General features: G+C 40.9%; 1 protein-coding gene across 1 annotated transcript in view; it reads left to right on the top strand.

Annotated features, from left to right (window-relative positions):
- Nucleotides 1–22176, top strand: part of PIGG (phosphatidylinositol glycan anchor biosynthesis class G) — a 2654828-nt gene that overhangs the window by 844722 nt on the left and 1787930 nt on the right. The gene's annotated exons all lie outside the window — the stretch shown is intronic.

The following is a 22176-nucleotide window of genomic DNA, read 5'->3' as shown; positions in this document are numbered from 1 at the left end:
TACAACGTATGGATTTACAAACTACACAAAAAATTTTTATGCAACATGCCATGTTTGTAACAGGCATCATGCACAGGGGGCACTGGAACCAAAGCAAGGGAGTTTCCCTACACCACCGTATCTGTTCCATACTATCTGTATGGATTTCATAGAACTAAACAAATGCGAAAATAAAAAGTACTGTCTTGTCATTATAGATATGTTTTCCAAATGGGTGGAAGCTTTTCCGACCAAAAATCCAGATGCAGCTACTGTTGCAAAAGTCCTCATTAAAGAAATTATTCATAGATTTGGCATACCGGAAAAGATCTATAGTGACAATGGTACACACTTTGTAAATCAAACCATACAACAATTGAGTCGTTATTTCGGGATTTCCTTGAAAAACCATTGTGTATACCACCCCCAATCTGCAGGATTAGTAGAGAGGCATAATGGAGTTCTGAAAAATAAGCTTAGGAAATTAGAATAAGAATAAAATGTAATAAACCTGCCAAACACTTTGCCGCAACTTGCACCAACTGTATAAATGCCAGTATACGTATCAAATAAGTAAAAAGTTGGTGTCAGCTCCAATAAATACTTCAGATCACTTCAGTTCAGTTCAAATGCATGAAGCGGAAGAAAACATCAAAGACAAATAAGGTTATTGTATTGGTTTGACAAAGCACTTGTTGCGAAAGCGCTTAACATCTCTTGTGGATCCAATAAATCAGTTGTTATATATCAGAACGTTTGGTGCTCTTTGAATTTGTGAACTATCTTATTGCTAGGCGTGTATTTTTGGACTGTACGGTTACCGAGCCTTGTTTCTTGCTGACTTCTGGTCTGAATAGACCTGGACTTTTTATTTTATTACAGCATCTTGGTCTGCTTGCCACCTAGTTGATTCTATCGTCTAAAACGGTCTGAACGGACCTGGGCTAACTGTCGACAGCGCAAATTTAGTTTGCTTTTGTCGTTAGTTTGCTTTTGTCGTTAGCTTTACATACTTTGCAACGGAATGACAGGAGAACTTACGGCATTCCGTTTTGGTCTGAAAAGACTGTGTTTCGATATAGGGAAGGTAACCTTATTTGTCTTTGATGTTTTCTTCCGCTTCATGCATTTGAACTGAACTGAAGCGATCTGAAGTATTTATTGGAGCTGACACCAACTTTTTACTTATTTGATACGTAAGCTTAGGAAATTGATTTGTGAGACACAGAAGAACTGGGTGCACTGTCTACATCTGGCACTGTTGAGCATGAGAACTGTTCCAAATGCAAAAGGGTTAACTCCTTTTGAAATACTGTTTGGGAGGGCATATTATATACACCTCAGTGGAAACCTCTCATGCCTGCATACCAGGAGGCTGACAGTTCACTTGCAGAGTATATGAAGCGATTTTTGAATAACAAACTTCTGCAGTTAAATTCTGTTTCAGATAAAGAACAAGCTAGACCATCGGAAGCAGCAGTAGTCCCAGGCACGTGGGTCTGGGTGAAGGTCGTGAAGAAAAGAAATTGGAGTTCTCCAAAGTGGGAAGGGCCGTACCAAGTGCTACTGTCAACACCCACTGCAGTCAAGATCACAGAGCGAGCATCCTGGATTCATCTGACACACTGTAAATTGGTTAAGAACTTTGAACTGGATAAAAACCTTGTTACTGTTATACAACGAGAACAAAATGACCAGGTATAGAGTAAACAGGGATGCAGAACAACCTCTGAAAAATTGCATGATCATCCTGTTAGCTATACTGATAACAATGATCTTTTTGCTGTGGCCTTCCCTTTTTTCAGCCACACAAGTTGAACTGAACAGACGTGATGCATTACTCATAGACTGGCATCCAAACTTTAACACTTACCAAGCAATTAAATATGTGTATGCTGAGACTTTTAATGTTTCGAACTGCTGGATTTGCACAGCTATACCAACAGCATACAGAGGATTATTAATGACTGCTGTCCCCCTAGGGGTCAATGAGACCTGGGAAAATTTGATTTTTGATACTACATCTGTGAAATCACAAGACAAAATAGCATTGTACCTACCTGTTACACCAAAAGGAATTGTATGTTTTTATAAAAATGACACTATTCAGGTGGGTTGGAGCAATTGCAGTGTGACTGTTTCTTATAAATGTTATATTAAGGCTAATAAGGCGGAAACTATCTGTGATGCAAACTATGACTCATATCTTGAGAAAATGAAAAAACTGTTAGTGAAATACAACATAATCCTGTTCTTTTGAAGCAACTTTCTATTATTGACAAGAAAATGTTTCATGCAGGGCAAGCATATATTAATACTAAAGTAGAGAATTGCTATTTTGTTTGTGGGAAAAAGGCATACAAATGGCTACCTGAGAATTGGTCCGGCAGCTGTTTTTTGGGTTACCTGGTCCCGGCCATACGACACACTGCAGCTTTGCCTCAAGGGAAAATTTGAAACGTCAGAGAGGTCAGCAGTAAACCTGGAAGTCCAATCAAGAGACCCGAGAATCCAGTGGGACGAATCGAAGCAGGGTGGAGAAACCATAACTCTATAAAAAACAAAGATAAACTGACACACATGGACTTGAGTGACACTATTATATCATGGGCAGGCACAGCTCCTGCATATGGCGCAGTGAAATCGATTTGGGAGCTGAGAAAACTGTCCAAACTTCTCGAAGTTATGAGCAATGTAACTTTTTCTGCTCTCGAATTAGTGACTGATGAACTAAATGCTATGAGAACTGTGGTGCTTCAAAACTGCATGGCTCTTGACTTCACCCTAGTGGCGAGAGGTGGTACGTGCGCTTTAATCAAAGAAGAATGCTGTTCATATATTCCTGACAACCAGCATGAGATAAACGACCATCTTGAGGTGATCCAGCAGGTGTCGACCATGACCAAACCAGGCCCAAACCCTCAGACGGACTTTTTCCAGAATTTGTTTGGGGGTGGGGTTCCATCCTAATGAACGTCCTGATTGCCATTTGTGTGGGATTACTCCTATTAGGAGCATGCATTTGTTGTGGTATTCCCTGCATGAAAAAGTTAATCAAAGATTTTATAGACATATCAGTTTCTGAGACTTTGTATCAAAGTACTGAAACTGAAGAGTTGTTGAAAACTGAAATGCTTTCATAAGTTTAAACTGAATGACTCTCTTAATTGCAAATCCGAACTGGAGGAGGTTAGGAGAAGAAGCAAACTGTTTATGCTTTTGAAAATCGAATAAAAAGTATTAACAGGGGGGAAATGTTAAAGAAATATGTATTAATATGTATGTTTAGTGCTTATTAGAAGCTAAAAGAGTTAACACATTTCATTCTATTTTATGTACAGCTTAATTCTGTATGAAATTATAAGATGATTTTTCAAACCCTACAGTATGCTTTCTGAAACTGCAAGATGCACCCTGACCTAGTATTTTCTAGCACAGCAAAATTCATGTTTATGCCTTTTGGAAATGTACTGAGAAGCAGGTGATTATCTGCTAGGTCAGGAAAATGTATGAATAGTGTATGAATTGAACAATACTGTTTTCTGTAATATGATTGAATATGAACAATCAGCTCTGTTCGTTTTATGAGAACATGCACAGCTGTGGAAAAGAAGAGATACATGAAACAAAAGACTGCTTGAAGAATCTGTACTTGCTTTGTGCTCGAATTAGCTATAGTACCTTGAATGGTAATATAACATAGTGGGAAGTTGTATCTAACCAGTGGTCACCAAGGCCACGTTGTTTTTCTTAGGAAGTTTTTCATAAAATTGATAGTGCAAGCAGAAAATCATGGACAAACAGCTGCTATGAAATGATGATGTTAAAACTTGTGATCTGTTACGTCAGCTTGGTAGGCAATGTCTTGTTAGAAAGTGTATAAAGATGGATTTACTTCCTGATTTTAGTTAGACAAACTCTGTATTAGCACATTTTTGTCTCCTTGCTGCAAGATTAAAGTGCCTTAACTTTAACCTGAACCTGCCGCGTATTGATCATTTTTGAAGTTTATTTTTCCTTTGACACAGATCTTCTCAGTCATCCTTCTGGACAGTCTCACTGGAGCATAGAAGCCTTGAAATTAACCACATGGTTCCTCCAATTTTAATGGGGCCCCAAAGATGCCAGGCTTTTTCTGATCCAGTAATTCATAGAAGTCAATGGAAAAGGTTTACTACGTGGACTTCCTTCAGGGTGTTAGACCCTTTTTCAACCCCTCTAACATTTATTTTGGACTTCTTGGCAGAACTTTTTCACAAAGGTTCCAGGTTCTCAATTATTAAGGAACACAAGCCAGAGAGCTGCAAGTGTGTTTAATAGTGTTCTGGTACCTCAGCTACAAAGCCTTCAAGGAATAAATTACAAGCACTAACACACCATATTTGTATAATTTACATTAATTAACTAATCAGTCACAATTAGAAAAAAATAGCCCTTAAAAGAGCCACCATCATCATCACAAATACACATTCATCATAGTCAAACATTTAAATTAATTTCCAAATTTAAGCCCAAGGGAACTAAAGTCCTGTAGTTCAAAATTAGCCTACTTTCCAACTTTAAAAGTTTCTGATAGAAATTACCACCATTAATCATATGAGGTTTGGCTAGTACACTATAAAACAAACTGTCATTTTTACCATCACGGCTGTTATAGAAGTGGTTAGCTACAAGATGTCTATTGTGAATGTCCTTCAAATGCTTTAAAATACAGACCTTAACCATATGTTTTGTTTGTCCGATGTACCATTTACATGGGGAACACCCACACCCAAAATATGGACCACCCCACAGGATCTGCAGTTAAACCTATCATTAATCACAAATTTCCTCCCTGCTGCTTCTTTGGAATCTATATGGACTGAAGTGAGTCTGGATGTTTTTTGCTGGCTAATTTAATGAGAGAGAGAGGGAAGAAAAATTGGCCAACTTTGACCCATGGTCTTTCATTTGTCCTGTTACGGATGAGAAGAGGTTCGAGGAACTGAGAAAATTAATGATAAAAGAGGTGACCATTTTTTATGATACCCACCTTCTGGAGAAATATGTCAGTTTGTCCGTTACTCCAAGAGGCTTGAGGGTGACAAATTGCCAGCGTATGAGTTTGTGGAGGAGGAAATGGACTTATTTGAAGAATGGAAGGACATTGCATTACAATGCACACTTGGCTGGTTAAGAGTTTTAATTAAGCTTAATATTCGTGCACATCTTAAAGTGCAGCAGCAAATTGCCTCATTACAGGAGATGTTGTTTACCGACACTTCTCCTAGTGTGTTTTCATTAAGAATGAAAGACATCAGAAATGAATTATGTTACTGTGGAGAATGAGGTGGTTGAGTGGAAAAAGAGAAAATTGAACCGTAATGTCAATAATTACAAGAATGGTTTAATTTTTTCTTGACAACAGAAAAGTAAAGGTTGGCATTCCCATTTGAAGGAGATGAATGGGAGAGCACGTAGTGTACGTGATTCATCCATTTCCTCAACAGAGAAGGTAGCCGGTAAGAAGAGCATTTCATTTGATGAGGATGAACCAGCCGGACAGATAGGGAGGTGCAAAGAGGGAGAAGAACAGCAACAACAACCTGCTTTTCAGCAGAATAAATGCGCAACTAGGAATAGAGGGTAAAATTGATTGAATTGACTTTCGGACTGATATTGGGTCCTCTTTCATCTCAAATGGGCTAGGCAGACTTGAACTTGGTAATTCTCTATCTTTTGTACCTACTTGTAATGATTTGTTTTTCATCAATTTAAATGACTTGAAATTAACTGGTGACATAGTGAAGGTTTTACGAAAGGGAAGTAAATTTGTTCCCACAATGCTTCCTTCCTTGGCTGATATACTTTTTGAACTAAATGTTTTTTTTTGCAAACTTCAATTGTGGGTATTTTTTGGTGTATCAGAAGAATGGACAGAAATGCCTGATTCAGGGTATACATCTGAATTGAATGATTCACTTTGTAATTTGTCTATTTATGATTGTTTTTTTTTATTTTGATGTTCAATCCTCTTTTTTTGAAGATAATTTTGATGTTGTTGGTGATGGGGAAGTTGGTGGTTTTTGCACTGGGTATGGGAGGTTGTCTATGCCGTTTTTACCCAACTATAGTACTTTTATGCCCCCAAAAAAATATGCTGTGTTGTCCAACTTTGAAGCGGCTTTGTGTAAAAAATGTGAAATTGAGTATTCAAAGTTTATGAAAATGGATAAGAAGTTTAATTTGAATAAACAAGAATGGCTTGCATTGAAAGCATTAAGGGAGGAAACTATTGGTTATGTGTTCATGCAAGCTGATAAAGGGGGAAACTGGGTCATCATGTCAGATGTACAGTATTATAAAATGGTTGATGATTTACTTTCTGATGAGAATGATTATGTTAGATTAACCCAGAATCCCGTGGAACAGTTTAATAAGTTGTTGGAGATTTTAGAGAGGGGCGAACGATTGGACTTTCTGACCGCTAAGGATGTCAAAAAATTATACATTCCTATTCCCAAGGACCCAGGCCTTTATGCCTTGCCAAAAATACATAAACACTTGAAGAGACCCCTGGTAGCCCCATTGTATCCTGTTGTGGTTCCTTTCTTGAACATGTGGGGATTTTTTGGGATAGTCATTTGAAAAAAATATCTGAGATCCCTTCACATATAAGGAACACAAATGATTTTTGTGATTTTGTGTAGAGCCTACAGTGGGAAGAGAATTTTTATTGGGCCACAGTGGACAAAAAATCTTTGTATACCAATATTAAATCAAAGTGGGGGCTGGAAGCAGTTAGTAAAATGTTAGGGGAGGGGCCATGCACTTCTCTTTTGCTAAGTTTACTTGAATTTTCTCTGTCACACAATTATTTTTCTTTTGAGAATGAATTCTTTTTGCAAAAACAAGGAACAGCTATGGGTGCATATTTTGCCCCAGCTTATGCTATTATTTTTATGTCTCATTTTGAGAATTCTTGTTTGTATAACTTGGATTTTTTTGTGAAGTCTGTGATGGTATATCAGCGTTACATTGATGATTTAATCTTTGTATGTCGAGATGATGAAGGGGAGTTTGGTGAGTTTATCAGGTCACTTAATGATAATCCTTTTGGCTTAAGTTTTGCTGGTATCACTAATAAGCATTCTATCCAGTTTTTGGCTATTGAGCTATATGTGGACAAGGACTTTAGAGTACAGTATAGACCATTTAGGAAACCTACTGCGGTTAATAACTTTTTACATGCCAGTAGTCCCCACCCTCAACATTTGCTAGAGTTCCTTCCTTTTGGTGAATTTAAGAGGGCTTTTGATCATACTTCTGACCATGCTTTACTTGATGAAGAATGTTTATTTGTAAGGGAAAAACATTTAGACAGAAGTTATTCTTTAACTACCATTGAGAAGGCTAGGAAGTGAGTCATGGGGAAACATGTTGGGTATAGAAATTTGAATAGATCTGAAGGTTTTGGGGCTGTTAGAGATGAGGAAGTTTCTTCTGGGGACTGTTTATTTTTTGTGACTAAATATTCCCCTTTTTCTTCCATTTTGAAAAATGTGGTAGATAATCTATGGCTATTGTACGTTTTGATGTAGAGCTTGGACATTTATTTCCCAAGAAAGTTATGTTCTCATTTGGTAGGTTTGATAATTTAAAGGAATTATTGAGATGGGAAAAGAAGAAATCTCTTAATTCCCAGTTAGGGATGTTAAAATGTGGCAAATGTAAGGTTTGCTCAAGGGTGAGGGATATTTCTGGTTCTTGTATTAATGGGAGGAAATTTGTGATGATGATAGGTTTAATTGCAGATCCTGTGGGGTGGTCTATATTTTGGGGTGTAGATGTTCCCCATGCAAATGGTACATCGGACAAACAAAACATATGGTTAGGGTCTGTATTTTACAGCATTTGGGGGACATTCGCAGTAGACATCTTGATAGTCCTGTAGCTAACCACTTCTATAACAGCCATGATGATAAAGATGACAGTTTGTTTTATATTGTGATAGCCAAACCTCATATGATTAATGGTGGTAATTTCTATCAGAAACTTTTAAAGTTGGAAAGTAAGCTAATTTTGAGCTATAGGACTTTAGTTCCATTGGGCTTAAATTTGGAAATTAATTTAAATGTCTGACTATGATGAATGTCTTTTTGTGATGACCATGGTGGCTCTTTTAAGGGCTAATTTTTTCTAATTGTGACTGATTAGTTAATTAATTTAAATTATACAAATATGGTGTGTTAGTGCTTGTAATTTACTCCTTGAAGGCTTTGTAGCTGAGGTACCAGAACACTATTAAACATACTTACAGCTCTCTGGCTTGTGTTTTTTGTGGTTTTGCTTCTTTATTGTTTTTTATGATCTCAGTTATCAAGGTTCAGTTAGCGGCCATATCCAGTTTTCACATAGCCCAAAACCAAACTTTACTTCTCTAAAGATTTCGAATTTTTTCTAAGAGGAACCTTCTTATTACGACCACCAGTCAGAGATTCAATTCCCCCTTGGGATATAACAAGCATGCTTCAGACTTTAACAAAAGTGCAATTTGAGCGTGCCTCTGCTGAAGATTTAAACTATCTTTCCTGAAAACTTTCTTTTTGGTGGTCATCACCTCTCCAAGGTGAATCTCGCAGTTGCGGTCTCTGTCATCTTGCTTTTTCATCAGGACAGGGACCAAAAAAAGGACTTAATGTAAATCGAATAAAGATGAGTTTAATGATGCCTGTTGATGTTTCTTCTACAATCAGCCTACTGTTGCTTCTAGGCATCTAATATTGCCATTTGTATTTACATTAATAATTGTAAAACTACACAATATACAAACTATTTAAAGTCTTCATCTTAAAGCTAATATAATAAGCAGCACAGATGCATTGATACTTTACCTCTCTCTAGTGCAGCTAGAATTATTAAATGTTATTGAAATGCCATTTATTCTTTGTCAGAATTTCCATATTTCTTTAAATATATCAGCAACCAGGCAACATACACAGCACTGCTTAGAATGTAATGGTAGCTCAGAGCTGGATGAATAAAATGCTGCTGGCAGTAATTGTGCAGCTTGGATGGCTACATACGTAGTGTAAGTTAAAAGAAATAATAATATTTACTGTAGTTAATGATGTGATATCCCTGCTCTGGGCCAGTAATCAAGGAGCCTAAATTCTCACCACTGACACATTCAGGAATGTTCACTTGGAACAAAAATAGATACACACAGTATTTCCAGATGCAACTCTTTGCACCAAGCACAATTTCCCTAAAGACCACACAAGGAACACACTCCCATCCTTGGGCTAGGTTTCCCTCTCTCTCTTCAGGCCCCAAATAAGATTCCGCACTAACACAGCTGCAGAGTTGAGTCCTCAGTGGAGTGTTCCAAGCCAAGTCCTCCACCACCCTCTTTGTGAAACCAGAGCTGTGTGTCCCTGCTCCGAGTAGCTGATACACACACACATGCACACACACACACACACACACACACACACACACACACACACACACACACACACACACACACACACACACACACACACACACTGTCTTTGAGATTAGATTTACACACACACACACACACACACACACACACACACACACACACACACACGCGCGCGCGCGCGCACACACACACACACACCTGGAAAAGGCTGGCACAGATTTACCAGCTATGTCCAGACTGTAAGGTAGATTCACTGCCACCAGCCAGCTACTTTAAGACTTTTAAAAGGGTATCCAGTTATACTGAGTAAAATTAATACTAGTACAAATGGTAGTGTTTGACCAATGCAGCAAGGCTTTCAAGAGTGGCCACAGTGTCACCAAATAAATATAAGTCATCTCAAAGGTGAAAATATTCTCTAAAAGACCAGCCACAATGAAAACTGTAAATATATTTAATAATAAAAGAACATGAAAATACTGAATATCTATTTACAATAAACACCATAGTTTCAGAGACAGGAAATATTAAAAATAACACCAATGGAAAGATTCACACAGATACAGAAAAACAATACTTAACTAATCTTGTATTTTCCTGACTGATCTAAAGAATAACTTTTCCCTAGTTACTTACTAGAGCAAGGCAAGATGAAGTGGGTGAGGAGTCCTTTGTCAGCTGTCAAAAACTGACTGCTCTGAGACTTTTTTCTCATCTAGTATTAAAACATCATTTTAGTGCTTGATTACAGAATAACATCACATACCTCTGGTCACCTGACTTCTAGTTCCCAAATGAGTCCCTTTACTAGAAACTGAGCCAGAATCTTGCACATGTGTGTTACCATACACACACCTAGAGCTTTGCTAAGATGTGTGTTATAGCATCTGGAAGCTGTAAAACAATTTTAAAAACTTCCACCCTTCCAGGGTAGCAAATATTTCACCCGAAGGACAATACACTAGGATTCGTAGTCCTGGTTTTCACAGACATTTCATCTCTGGCTGCAGTCAGAACTGTGAGATACAATTTTTATGGCCTAAACCAGTTAATTTAATTTCAGACTATTTTTCCAAGCTAGCTGGGCTGACATTAATGTCTTCTCATCCAGTATCCTCTGTTACATTATATTCATGTCAGCAGTTACAGTACAGTCTGGCATAAATGTCTATTTCTTTTCTGTCCAGCAGAACCCACTGTAGGTACATTTTTAACACAAGCAGCTTTACAAAAATATTTTCAACGTGAGCACCTGTACAAATCCGTTTGATATACAAATGACAAATTATTTACAAAACTCCAGCTAGCTATGCTGGCATATGTTGCACATCCACTGCCCTATTTTCTCTGACATACCTGGCACTACCTCACATCATCACAATTGTGATTTCAAAAATCCATTTTAAGACCTAGAATCTAACAAATGCTACCACTGTAAAGATCTTGTTTGTACTGAACAGTTTCCCCTATAGAATGTAGTAGCACTTATGTTTCTAGTAATGTAAACATTTATTTGAACAGTGAGGAAAAAAATATTTTGTCAAACTGCTCAAGATGTAACCATTGGAAGTTAGAGTACACACTTCCAGACCTCCATTGTACAGATTGAGTTAAAAGCTCTAAAAAAGGAGCTGAAACCAGATTCTTTCATCCTAGTACTGTTCTAGCAGCTAGCCTATTGTATGGTATATGAACAACCAAGATATCTTGTGTTGTATGTTTGTATCCAAGTCAACCTTTGGGTTATTGGATCAAACCAGACCCGATCTTTGCACTTTTTAGAAGGTTTAGAACCAGGGCTCTGACTCCTCCCCTACCTATAATTCCTTCTGTTCCCCAGAATACCTCAAATTTACTTTGCCGCTTGATCCAGAAGGATGTGGTCTTTGAGGGCTCTGATTTATTATTCAGATAAGTGCATTCCTTGGGCTATTTTTTTCTATCTTTGGTAGTTAATTTCTTGAATAAATTTGTTTTTTTACTTAACTTTCTGATACTCCCCCGAAACAAAATCCTTGTTGTTGTTCTCCTATAGCTCTAATATTTTAATACCTAACTTTTTCTTGTGCTTAATTGTATTGCTGCTCTCTGAGTTACTTGGTTCTGGGGGTTTTCTTAAGCCTTGGTGTATTGTATCAGTGTTGGGGTCTTTGCACTTGTTGATTCTGTCATGTTGGGCAAGTCTAGTTTTAAGAAGTGTTTGGCCTGTAGCCATAAGATCCCACCTCTGGACCCCCATTCATTGTTTGTCTATTGTTTGGGAATGTCACACTTGGATACTGCCTGTTTTGGTTCCAGAGCTCTTCAGGGATGTAGAGACCTACTAGTCCTAAAAGGTTTTTTTCCTGCCCAAGTGGGAACATCAGCTCCTCCTCCTCCTTCTTCTTCTTTTTCTTCTTCAGAGACTCTTTCTCTGGATGACAGAGCTGAGAAACTCAAGCCATCAAAAGAAAAGGAAAAAAGAGGGAGACAAACCCAGAGAGACAGAGAAAGAAGGTAGAGAAACCTCTTGGATATGTTCTGTGATGCCCCTTCACATTTCTCACTAGAGCAGGTAAGTCCTAGGCTTTACTTCCCCCTTCATGCAGGAGAGGAGTCCATCTTGACTATCTTCAATGGCTTCATCTTCACAGTCTTTGTGCTCGATGAGAAGCCTTAGAGGAATGGATGTCGACAGGATAATGAGGAGGTTCCTTTAGACACAGATTCAATTGGGGGTCCTCCCAGTCCTGACCCCATCATGGACCCAGGGTATGACCTCATCTGCCCTTCCATTGATTTCTCCTATTGCAGTCCGACCTTTGGATCTGAAGCCCATAGACCCAATCCTTGCCAGAGCACTGGCATCAGAGCCTACAGTTCTCTTGGCTTTGACACTGACTCTCCATTACTGTCTTAACTCTGATATTGTCAGATCAGGAGGAGTCTTGGAGCTGAAGCTTTTGGGTCCTTCCCTTCCTCTTAGTGCCTCTGAGCTTGATAGCTTAGCTCCATTGTTAGCGTCAGAGCTGGAATTGATTGGAGGATATCGCTCCTATCTTGTTTTTTGATTGGAGGAGTGCTTCTTTGGCTCCATTTGCATATGCAGCATTCAGTGCATTTGAAATGGTTCTCTCCAGATTGAGAGGAGAGTTATCTCTGCAACGCTTGGCTGTCTCCTGAACTCCAGTGGATATTGCATCCAAATCTGCAAAGTCAGCCTCCTTCAGTCTTGCTGATGCTCACTATGCGAGTTCCCAGTCTGATTCTGAACCTTCCCTAGAAGCCCATAGAAGACAATTTCCTAAGAAATTAAATTGCAAAAGGAGACACTTAGATTCCTCTCTGGAGTCAGTTACTGAAGACACAAACTTCAATGAGGAAGAAGGGTCCCCATGATCTCCTCTAGAAGATGCACTTTGGTTGACATTCTTGAATTGCTGAAACAGTGAGGGGGCTGGTCCCCAGACATGCCCATTCCCAGGGAGTCTGTGTTCTTCGAGGCATTTGACGCTGGCTCTTCTTTCTCTTGGTTGTTACTACCCACTCATGACCTTATAGACCTGGTAGCTTGGGGGCGTAGCAGGAACTTGATGTGGTGGAGCTGATAACGTGCAAGCTATATGGGATTTTGGTTGGCCCTTGGACTGAGATGCGCTGGAGCAAAGGGTCCCAGTGGATGCCATGGTTGTTACAGCAGCCACAATGAAGGAGTTGTCAGAGGAGCATACCTCTGTCCATCCCCCTAACAGGGAGTCAAGGGCTTTGGATAGGTTCAGGAAATGGACATACGCTTTAGAGACATCTGTACTTAGAACACTGAATTTATTTACCCATATGACATGCTTCCAGAGATACTTGAAGGAGCTGACCAAGTTCCTGTCATGTAACCTGCTGACAAACATCCAGAAATCAGTGGAGTCCTAGTAGACTACCCCACAGTCTGTGTCAAATGTATCAATGCGTCCATTCTCCAATGCAAATGATGGTACAGACAGGGCAGTAGACACTGGAATCACTGTCTATCAGCACACCTGAATGCACTTGTGTGATTTTATGAAAGGCTTCAAGATGTTTCTCATTAATGCCCCTTTCGATGGTTTGAGTTTGTTTGGACCTAAGGTGAAGGAAACACTCTCTAGGAGGGGACAGGAAAGCAAAACCCTTTGTGCAGTAGGAATCCATTTTTTCACCCCTCAAAGGACTTTTTCTACGAACAAGAAAGAGGGGGGAAAGCTGTGGTTCAGGAAATTCCAGAGATTTAGCTGGGATGCTCATTCAGACAAACCTTCCCCCCAGGACAGAGGGAAGAGTAACTTTAATGGATGTCTCCCCTGTGACAGAGGCAGACTGCAGAATCAGGGGGTTTGTAGTTCTTTATCTGAGTAACCCTACCAGCAGTCTCAAAGGGTTGCCCAACTACTGCACCTTGCAGGCAGTTAGAGGCAACTATCCTGCACCTGTAACCTTGCAGACAATCATGCAAGATTCATGGGTGTAGAGGATTATCACCAGAGGCTGTGTAATAACCATTCAGCCCCCAAGCTCTACCTCCTATACACATAATGCCTGGCTATGACAGGCTAACCTCAGATCTCATTTGCTGCCTTCTAGAGGATAGCAACTTGATCTTGAGCTCTGTTAAGGTTGTATCATTTTTTTGCTATTTAAAGTGTAGCTTTTACCCTGTTTTTCATCTACCCTTTTTATAACATGGGATAGTTGATATATAGTATATGTTTTTTTGTTTTTATTTATGGTTTATTCTCTTGTGCTTAGGTAGTGGAGCTGTTAGGTAGGAGTGTGTGACCTTAATGTTAGTGGGCTTTTCCTGCCATCTAGTCTATGGATTGGTCTTTCCAGTAGTAGTTTTTTTCTGTTATTGAGGCATGGAGAAACAATTTAAAAATGTGTAGTGTGTGCCCACAAACTTCCATCCCACTATTCACAAGATTGGTGTGTCTACTGTCTCTGCCCTGTGTACCTGGAAATCCATTGTGCCATTTGCAAGAGTTTCATATGCAAGGCCGTTAATGAAAGGAGGGCCAAGCTAGTTCTTAAAGGTCTTTTGCCAGCCTTTGGATCTGATACCTCAGAACCGTTTTCCCATTTTGCTGACTGTGAAGAAGCCTCCTTCACTGATGCTTAGACTTCCTAGCTCTTTTTTGTTGAGAGGGGCTCCCTTTCTCCTCCTCTTCTGCCAGAGAGTTTTCTCTGGAATTCTCTCCTTCTCTTCCCCAAATCCGAGTTTCTCTGGTTCAGGCCCAATCCGCGGTGTCTTTTGATAATAGGTGGACTTCCAAGCCCCCCTCAGTAGCATCTTCATCTCAATCAGTGCCATTGGTTAGGAGTTTGAGACCTGCTGAACTGGAGCACTGATGCAGCCTTCCTGCAAGCCCAGATGCAGGTAGGTCTGATCCCTTCTGCTGCAGCACTGAATTTGTTTCATACCGTGGGGACCAATGGCTCCAAGGTTTCCTGAACCAGTTGCCTTACTACTAGTGGAATCAGATACCACAGCTTGATCTGTTTTTGGCTTCAACCCCTACCTTGGCCTTCGTGACTTCAGCTGTCTCTAGGCCAAGCAGATCTCAGAGCTGACTCTTCAGTATTGGGGTTGCTGGGTAGGGTTTAAGGGTTCAGGCTTCAGAGTCATCTCTCCCTCTCGGCACTTTGGCTGTTGATACCTTGGGTACAGTCTCAGCTTTGGGGCAGGTGGGAGCAGCTCCAGAATCCAGCATATACTTGAAGTCTTCAAATCCCAGGGGTGTGGGCTCTGGACAGCCAGCTTTAGCCTCTGTCTTCAATGTTGTAGAGATGATGTTCTCCTGCCCGGAGACCAAGTGGTCAGCAGCTTCCAGCATCCCTTTACCCCTTGTCATTTGTGTCTGTGGACTTGCAGCAGCAGCCTTCTCTGGGGCAGCTCACTCCAACTAGTCTCCAGGCCACCCTGCATCCAAGGCCTCCGGCCTCTTCTACTTTCCCCAGGATTCCTTGGGATGGAAAGGTATGGCATGTGGAGGAGCAAGAGGAAACACCTGGATTCCCCAGAGGTATCTCTTACCAGGGATACTAACCTCGATGAAGGAGAGGGGGTCTTCAAAATCCCCTGTAATGATGCCTCTTTTGGAGACTGTGACAGTTGCACGTTGGCTGGTAATCAAAGTGCCTGAATCCTCACCACTGACACTGGAGAGGGACATGCACTTGGAATAGAAATGGATATACCCATTATTTCCAGATACAGACCTGTCTGCATCAAGCACAATTTCTCTTAGGAGCACAAAGGGCACACTCATCTTGGGGTCTGTGTTTCTCTATCTGCCTCTCCCTTGATCCCCAGTAAGGCTCTCCAATAGCACTGTAAAACCAGTGTGTTTTGTCCCTACCCCAAGTAGCTGACACACGCACACACACTCTTTGAGATTTAATTTTCACACACACAAACACCTGGAAAAGACTGGCACAGATTACCCACTCTACCAACTTTGGCCAGACTATAAAGTAGATTCACTGCCACCAGTCATTTACTATAAGGCTCTTAAAATGGTATCCAGTTATGCTGAGTGAAGTGAATATTAATAGAAATGGTAATTTTGACTAAACAGTATGACTTTCAGGAGTGGCCAGAGTTATCACCAAATATATGTTCTCAAAGCTTAAGTATTTTCTAAAAAAGGGCCAGCCACAATGAAAAGTTTAAATATATTTAATAATAAATAATAAAGAACAAGAAAATACTAAATATATATTCACAGTAAACCACAAGAAATCACAAGAAATATTGAAATAACATTGATGGACAGACTCATACAAATAAAGAAAAACAGTCTCTAAACTAAGCTTCATTATATTCCTGACTGAATCTAGGGGAATTAGTATTCCCTAATAACTTACTTGATAGAGCAAGGCACAATGAAATACGTGAGCCGGCTTTCTGGTCAGGTTTCCCAAAACAGAACTCTCAATACTCAAAGATTACTCCCTGTAAAATATAATATCCAAGATCGCTTGCAGAATGACCTCATCTGGTCTCCTGACTCTAGGTTTTAGCAGTATCCCCCTTTGAAGCTGAGACAGGAATTTAGCATACATGGCTACAATGCACATCTAAATGTTTATGGCAGTGCCTGGGGCTTCCCCTCGTTTTACTGAGCTAACAAACAAAGGCTTCTTCCAGACCCACCATCTCTGGTCCTATTCAGCACTGTGAGGTGCCATTTTAATGGTTTTATTAACTCATTTACATTTGCCTTATTTTCTTTACGTAAGCTAGCTGGTTAACCTGTGTTGTCCCAGTATCCTCTATTAAAGCATATGCATTTAATTCAGTTACAATAATACATGTACATTTCGTTTCATTCCAGCAGGGTGCACTGTTGATGCAATTTAACACAAGCAAACATCACAAATAGATTTTCGTCACAAGCGTCTGAAGGAAGTTAGTTTGATGTACAAATGACATATAATTATTTACAAAATTCCAGCTAGCTGTGTTGGCACAAGTCATACATCTACTGCCCTACTTCTCGTGGCATGGCTGGCATTATCTCCTATCATCACAGCTCCCCGTCCCTTTGACAACTCAAGCTAGTTTTTCAAGTGACCCTTGAGAAACATGGCTTGAGAGACGTAAGCCTATCTGGGAATATGTTTCCCCATTCCCTTTCCTGAAAGCCCATCTGGGTTGGCATTGATGAACCCACTATGGTGTTGTACTGCCATGTCATATACCTGCAATCCTGTGCTCCACCTTAATAACTTGGCATTTTGCTGACTGGCTCTATGTAGCCATGTTAAGGGATTGTAGTTTGTAATTACAGTGAAATCGATTCCATATAGTTAAAGCTGAAGTTTCTGCAGTGCCCATACTGTGGCTAGACATTCCTTTTCTACAGCTGCATAGCATTCCTTCCTGGGTTGGAGTGTATGGCTGAAATGTACCACTGGGTGCTCTTCTCCCTCTGAGGAAACCTAGCTAAGTACAGCCCCCCCCCCCCCACGTCATAGTTTGAAGCATCCATCTGCACAACAAATTATTTGCTGTAATCTGGGCTGGCTAACAGGGCGTTCTCCCAAAGTACCTTTAAACTTCCGGAATGCCTGCTCACATGCTGGGGTCCACAGTATCTTATCTGGTCTGTTTTTCCTTGTCAGGTGTGTGAGGGGAGCAGCTATTGTACTATAATTGGGAACATGTTTTCTGTAGTATTCCGCTGTCCATAAGAATGCCCTCACGTGCTTTTTGGTAACAGGGTCAGGCCATGCCTGAATGGCTTCCACTTTGGCAGGTTCTGGCCTGATCTTACCACTCCCCACCCTATGTCCCAGGTAGGAGATGTCTGCTATGCCCACCTGACACTTACTAAGCTTAATGGTCAACCCTGCCCTTTGCACTCTGCCCAGCACCTCCCTGACATGCTGAAAGTGCTCTTGCCAGGAATGGCTGTAGATGGCAATGTCATCCAGGTAAGCAAGGGCATAATCTCCTGCTTCTGCTAGGATACAATCTACCAGCCTCTGGAAAGTCGCTGGGGCATTTTTCTTCCCATAGGGCATCTTTGTGAACTTATACAAACCAAAAGGAGTCACAAAGGTTGACCTCTCTTTAGCGTTGAAAGTCAAGGACACCTACCAGTAGCCCTTGGTCAGATACATATCCCCACCCAGTTTCTCTAAGGCTTCATCTGTCCTAGGCATGGGACAGGCATCTGATGATGTGTGACTATTTAGTCTTCTGTAGTCCACACAGAACCTGGTGCTACCATCCTTCTTAGTACCAGCACCTGTGGGGAGTCCTAGGGACTACTGGACTCCTGGATTACTCCCTGTTCCAACATCTCCTGTATCTCCTCCCTTAGAGTCTGTCTGACTTGCTCAGGCACCTGTAAGGGGTCTGCTTTATAGGTCTTTGGGGCCCTGCATCCATATGGTGCTGCACCAGGTGGGTGCTCCTGGTTTCCCAGTCAACATGTCCCCAAACTCCTGTAACACTGCTAGCCACTGGGACATTGCTACCCCTTCCACTGAGGTGTCAGTAGGAGCCTCACTGAGGAGATCAATCACCGGATCACCCTCAGACTCCTCCTGCTAATACTCAGCACAAAGGTTTCCTTATCATGGTAAGGCTTCATCATGTTAACATGGTACAATTTGTGCCCTTGCCTCCTGTCTAGCAGGTCTACTATGTAGTTAACATCACTGACATTCCTTACCACTTTGAAGGGTCCCTCCCAAGCTGCCTGCAACTTATTGTGTCTGACAGGAATGAGCACCATCTCCTACTGTCCCACAGCACACTCTCTGGCTCGAGCATTCCTGTCATACCAGACCTTTTTCTGCTGTTGTGCTCCTGCCAGGTTCTCTTGTGCCAAGCCATGAGCTCCCTGAGACTTGACCTGAGGTTTAGAACATATGCCAAAACAGACTCCATGTGGTATTCACACTCACCCTCCCACTCATCACGAATCAGATCTAAAGGTCCTCTCACTGTATGCCCATACAGCAACTCCAAGGGTGAAAAAATGGATTCTTGGGGTACCTCTCTGTAAGGAAACAACAGATGGGGCAAATATTTGTCCCACTCTCTCTTAAACTAGTCTGCAGATGCCTGTAGCATGGTCGTTAGTGTAGAGTTTAACTTCTCCACAGGGCCATTAGTCTGGAGATGGTAGGGAGTTGTCTTTTGACATTGGCACCTCTGTCAATCAGTATTTCTGTTGGCAAACCTACCCTGCTAAAAATTTCTAGCAAAGCATTTGCCACCTTCTCTGCCTCAATGGGGACAGAGCTAATGTCTCAGGATATGTAGTAGCGTAATCTACTCCCACTAGGATATACTTCTTCCCTGTGGAACTTGGGGTACTCAAAGGCCCCACAATATCCAGAGCCTCCTTCTGAAACAGCTCCTCAATCACAGGCAAAAGCATCAAAGGAACTTTGACCTTGCCTCCTGCCTTGCCTACCTTTTGGCACTGCTCACAGGTCCTGCAGTACCCGGTTACATCCCTGACAATCCCAGGCCAATAAAAGTTCTGTTTAGTACATGTCTTGGTACACTTTATGCCCATATGACCTGCAAAAGGAATGTCATGGGCTATAGCTAGAAGTGCCAGATGGTAGGCTGTGGGCACTACCAACTGCTGTGTTACCTCACCTTGTAGCTCTCCCTCAGGGGTCCACTCTTTATACAGTAACCCTTTGTTCCAGTATACAGACTCCCCTTTTCCTTCAAAATCAGGTGCCTCCCTAGCTACCTCCCTCAAGCCTTATATTGTATGGTCCAAGAGCTGAGCCTGTCATAACTCCTTTTTTGACTTTTCCCAGCTCCCCTTCCACAGGTAGTCTGGTATCTTCTGACAGCGGTGCCTCACTGTCATCCTTGCTACTACCACTCACCTCTACCCTTGCAGTCACCCTGTCCGAGGGAACATCAGTACCTACTGGCAGCCATGGTTCATCTTCAGGCTCACTGCTACAGGGTAATTCCCCCCTGACTGAACCACATCACCAGACCTGGCTTCGGGGATGCGGTCTGTATGGGTCTGCCCCTGGCTGCCAGACCCACATGCCTGTCTCCAAGCCTGGCTGCATGTCACTGAATGCACACAAGGTACTGCATTATCAAAATCGTTCCCTGTCAAGCCATCTACAGGGATATCCTCAAACACACCTACTTGCTTCCTTTTCCAGCCTCCCAGTCAAGGTGAACTCTGGCCAAAGGCATTTGCAATGGGATCCATCTTAAAGCTCTGACTGGAGTGGACTGCTCAAGTACTGCTCCTCTTTAACCACTGCAGGCTTCACAATGGTTATATCAGAGGTGGTGTCTCTCTTTGCAGTAGCCTGTTTTCCATCCACCAAGATTGGATACAAAGCCTGGAGAGGGATGTGCACTTGGAATACAAATGGATACACTCAGTATTTGCAGATGCAGACCTCTCTGCATCAAGCACAATTTCCCTTAAGAGCACACAGGGCACACACTCACCCCAGTGTCTGGATATTTCTATCTGCCTCTCCTCAGGTCCCCAATAAGGCTCCTCACTGGCACTGTGAGACCAATGCTTCATGTCCCTGACCTAAGTAGCTGACACGCACACACAAACACACACGCACGCACCTGGGAAAGACTGGCACAGATTACCTGCTCTACCAAATTTGCCCAGACTGTAAGGTATATTCACTGCCACCAGTCAGTTACTTTAAGGCTCATGAAAATGTATCTAATTAGGCTGGGTGAAGTTAATATTAATGCAAATGGTAATGTTGACCAAACAGCAAGGTTTTCAGGAGTGGCCAGAGTTATCACCAAATAAATATGTGCAAATACTCTCAAAGCTTAAAAATTTTATAAAAAGGACTAGCCACAAAGAAAAGCTTAAATATATCTATTAATAAATAATAAAAGAACAAAAAAATAGTAGATATATATCTAACTAAGCTTCAGTATATTCCTGACTGAATCTAGGAGAATTACTATTCCCTAATAACTTACTTGATAGAGCAAGGCACAATGAAATACATGAGCAGTCTTTCTAGTCAGGTTCCACATACAGAATACTCAGTACTCAGAGATTACTCCCTGTAAAATGTAATATCCATGATGGCTTGCAGAATGACCTAATCTGGTCACTTGTCTCTAGGTTCTCGCAGGATCCCCCTTTGAAGGTGAGACATGAATTTATCATAGACAGCTACAATACACATCTAAATGTTCATGGCACTGCCTGGGGCTTCCCCTCTTTTTACTGAGCTAATGAACAAATGCTTCTTCCAGACGCACCATCTCCACTCCTGTTCAGCACTGTGGGGTACTGTTTTAATGGTTTAACATTTCATTTGCATTTCCCTTATTTTTCTTAAAGTAAGCTAGCTGGTTAGTTTCTGTTGTCCCAGTATCCTCTTTTAAAACATATATATTTAATTCAGTTATAATAATACATGTACATTTCTTTTCATTCCAGCAGGGTGCACTGCTGATACATTTTAACACAAGCAAGCCTCACAAATACATTTTTTTCTTCAAACACCTCTTGTGACATAGACAAATTTACATTCGTATAAAAGTAATCATAATATATTAACATAAACATTATACTACACATATATTGCTATATATCATATAATCTAAGCAACATTACATACATTATTCAGTTCCTGCCTTTTTTTTAAACAAGAAACATCTTTATTAAACCATCACTTACTATATAGGCAATCATATTTTTTATAAATGAAAACAAACCACACCGACACACTCCTAGTTGCAAGCATTTTACATCACTTATAATCTACCCAATCTTTCTCACTCAAACATTACGTAGCTCATTTAAGTCTTGCCGCTTTTTAAACCTCATTCCTCCCTTTTCAGCACAAACATCTGTACAAATAAGTTTGATACACAAATGACATATAATTATTTACAAAATTCCAGCTAGCTGTGCTGGTACATGTCATAGGGTCTATATCACGAAATCGAACTTCCAAAATGTCGAACACCATAAGTTTGAACTTGGAAGATCAAATTCGGATAACATCGAAATTTCAAAACAGCAAATTTTTTCCCAGGGAAAAAAATTCGCTGTTCCAGAAAACACACACATAACACAATCACACTAAACACCTTCAAAACCTACACTAAACCTAACATGCACCACCATCTATGCACTATCCTTAACCCAGCCCTAACCCTAAGGTCTGTCACTACCACACACTTACCTGACCCATGCCCTAATGTCCATCACTATCGCACACTTACCTGACCCGCGCCATAACCCTAAAGTCCGTCAATA

Source organism: Protopterus annectens, chromosome 2.part0 (genome assembly GCF_019279795.1).
Source record: "Protopterus annectens isolate FY-2018-M chromosome 2.part0, PAN1.0, whole genome shotgun sequence".
Taxonomy (NCBI): domain Eukaryota; kingdom Metazoa; phylum Chordata; order Ceratodontiformes; family Protopteridae; genus Protopterus; species Protopterus annectens.
Note: the sequence above shows the minus strand (reverse complement) of the source record. Positions and strands in the feature narration are given on the sequence as shown.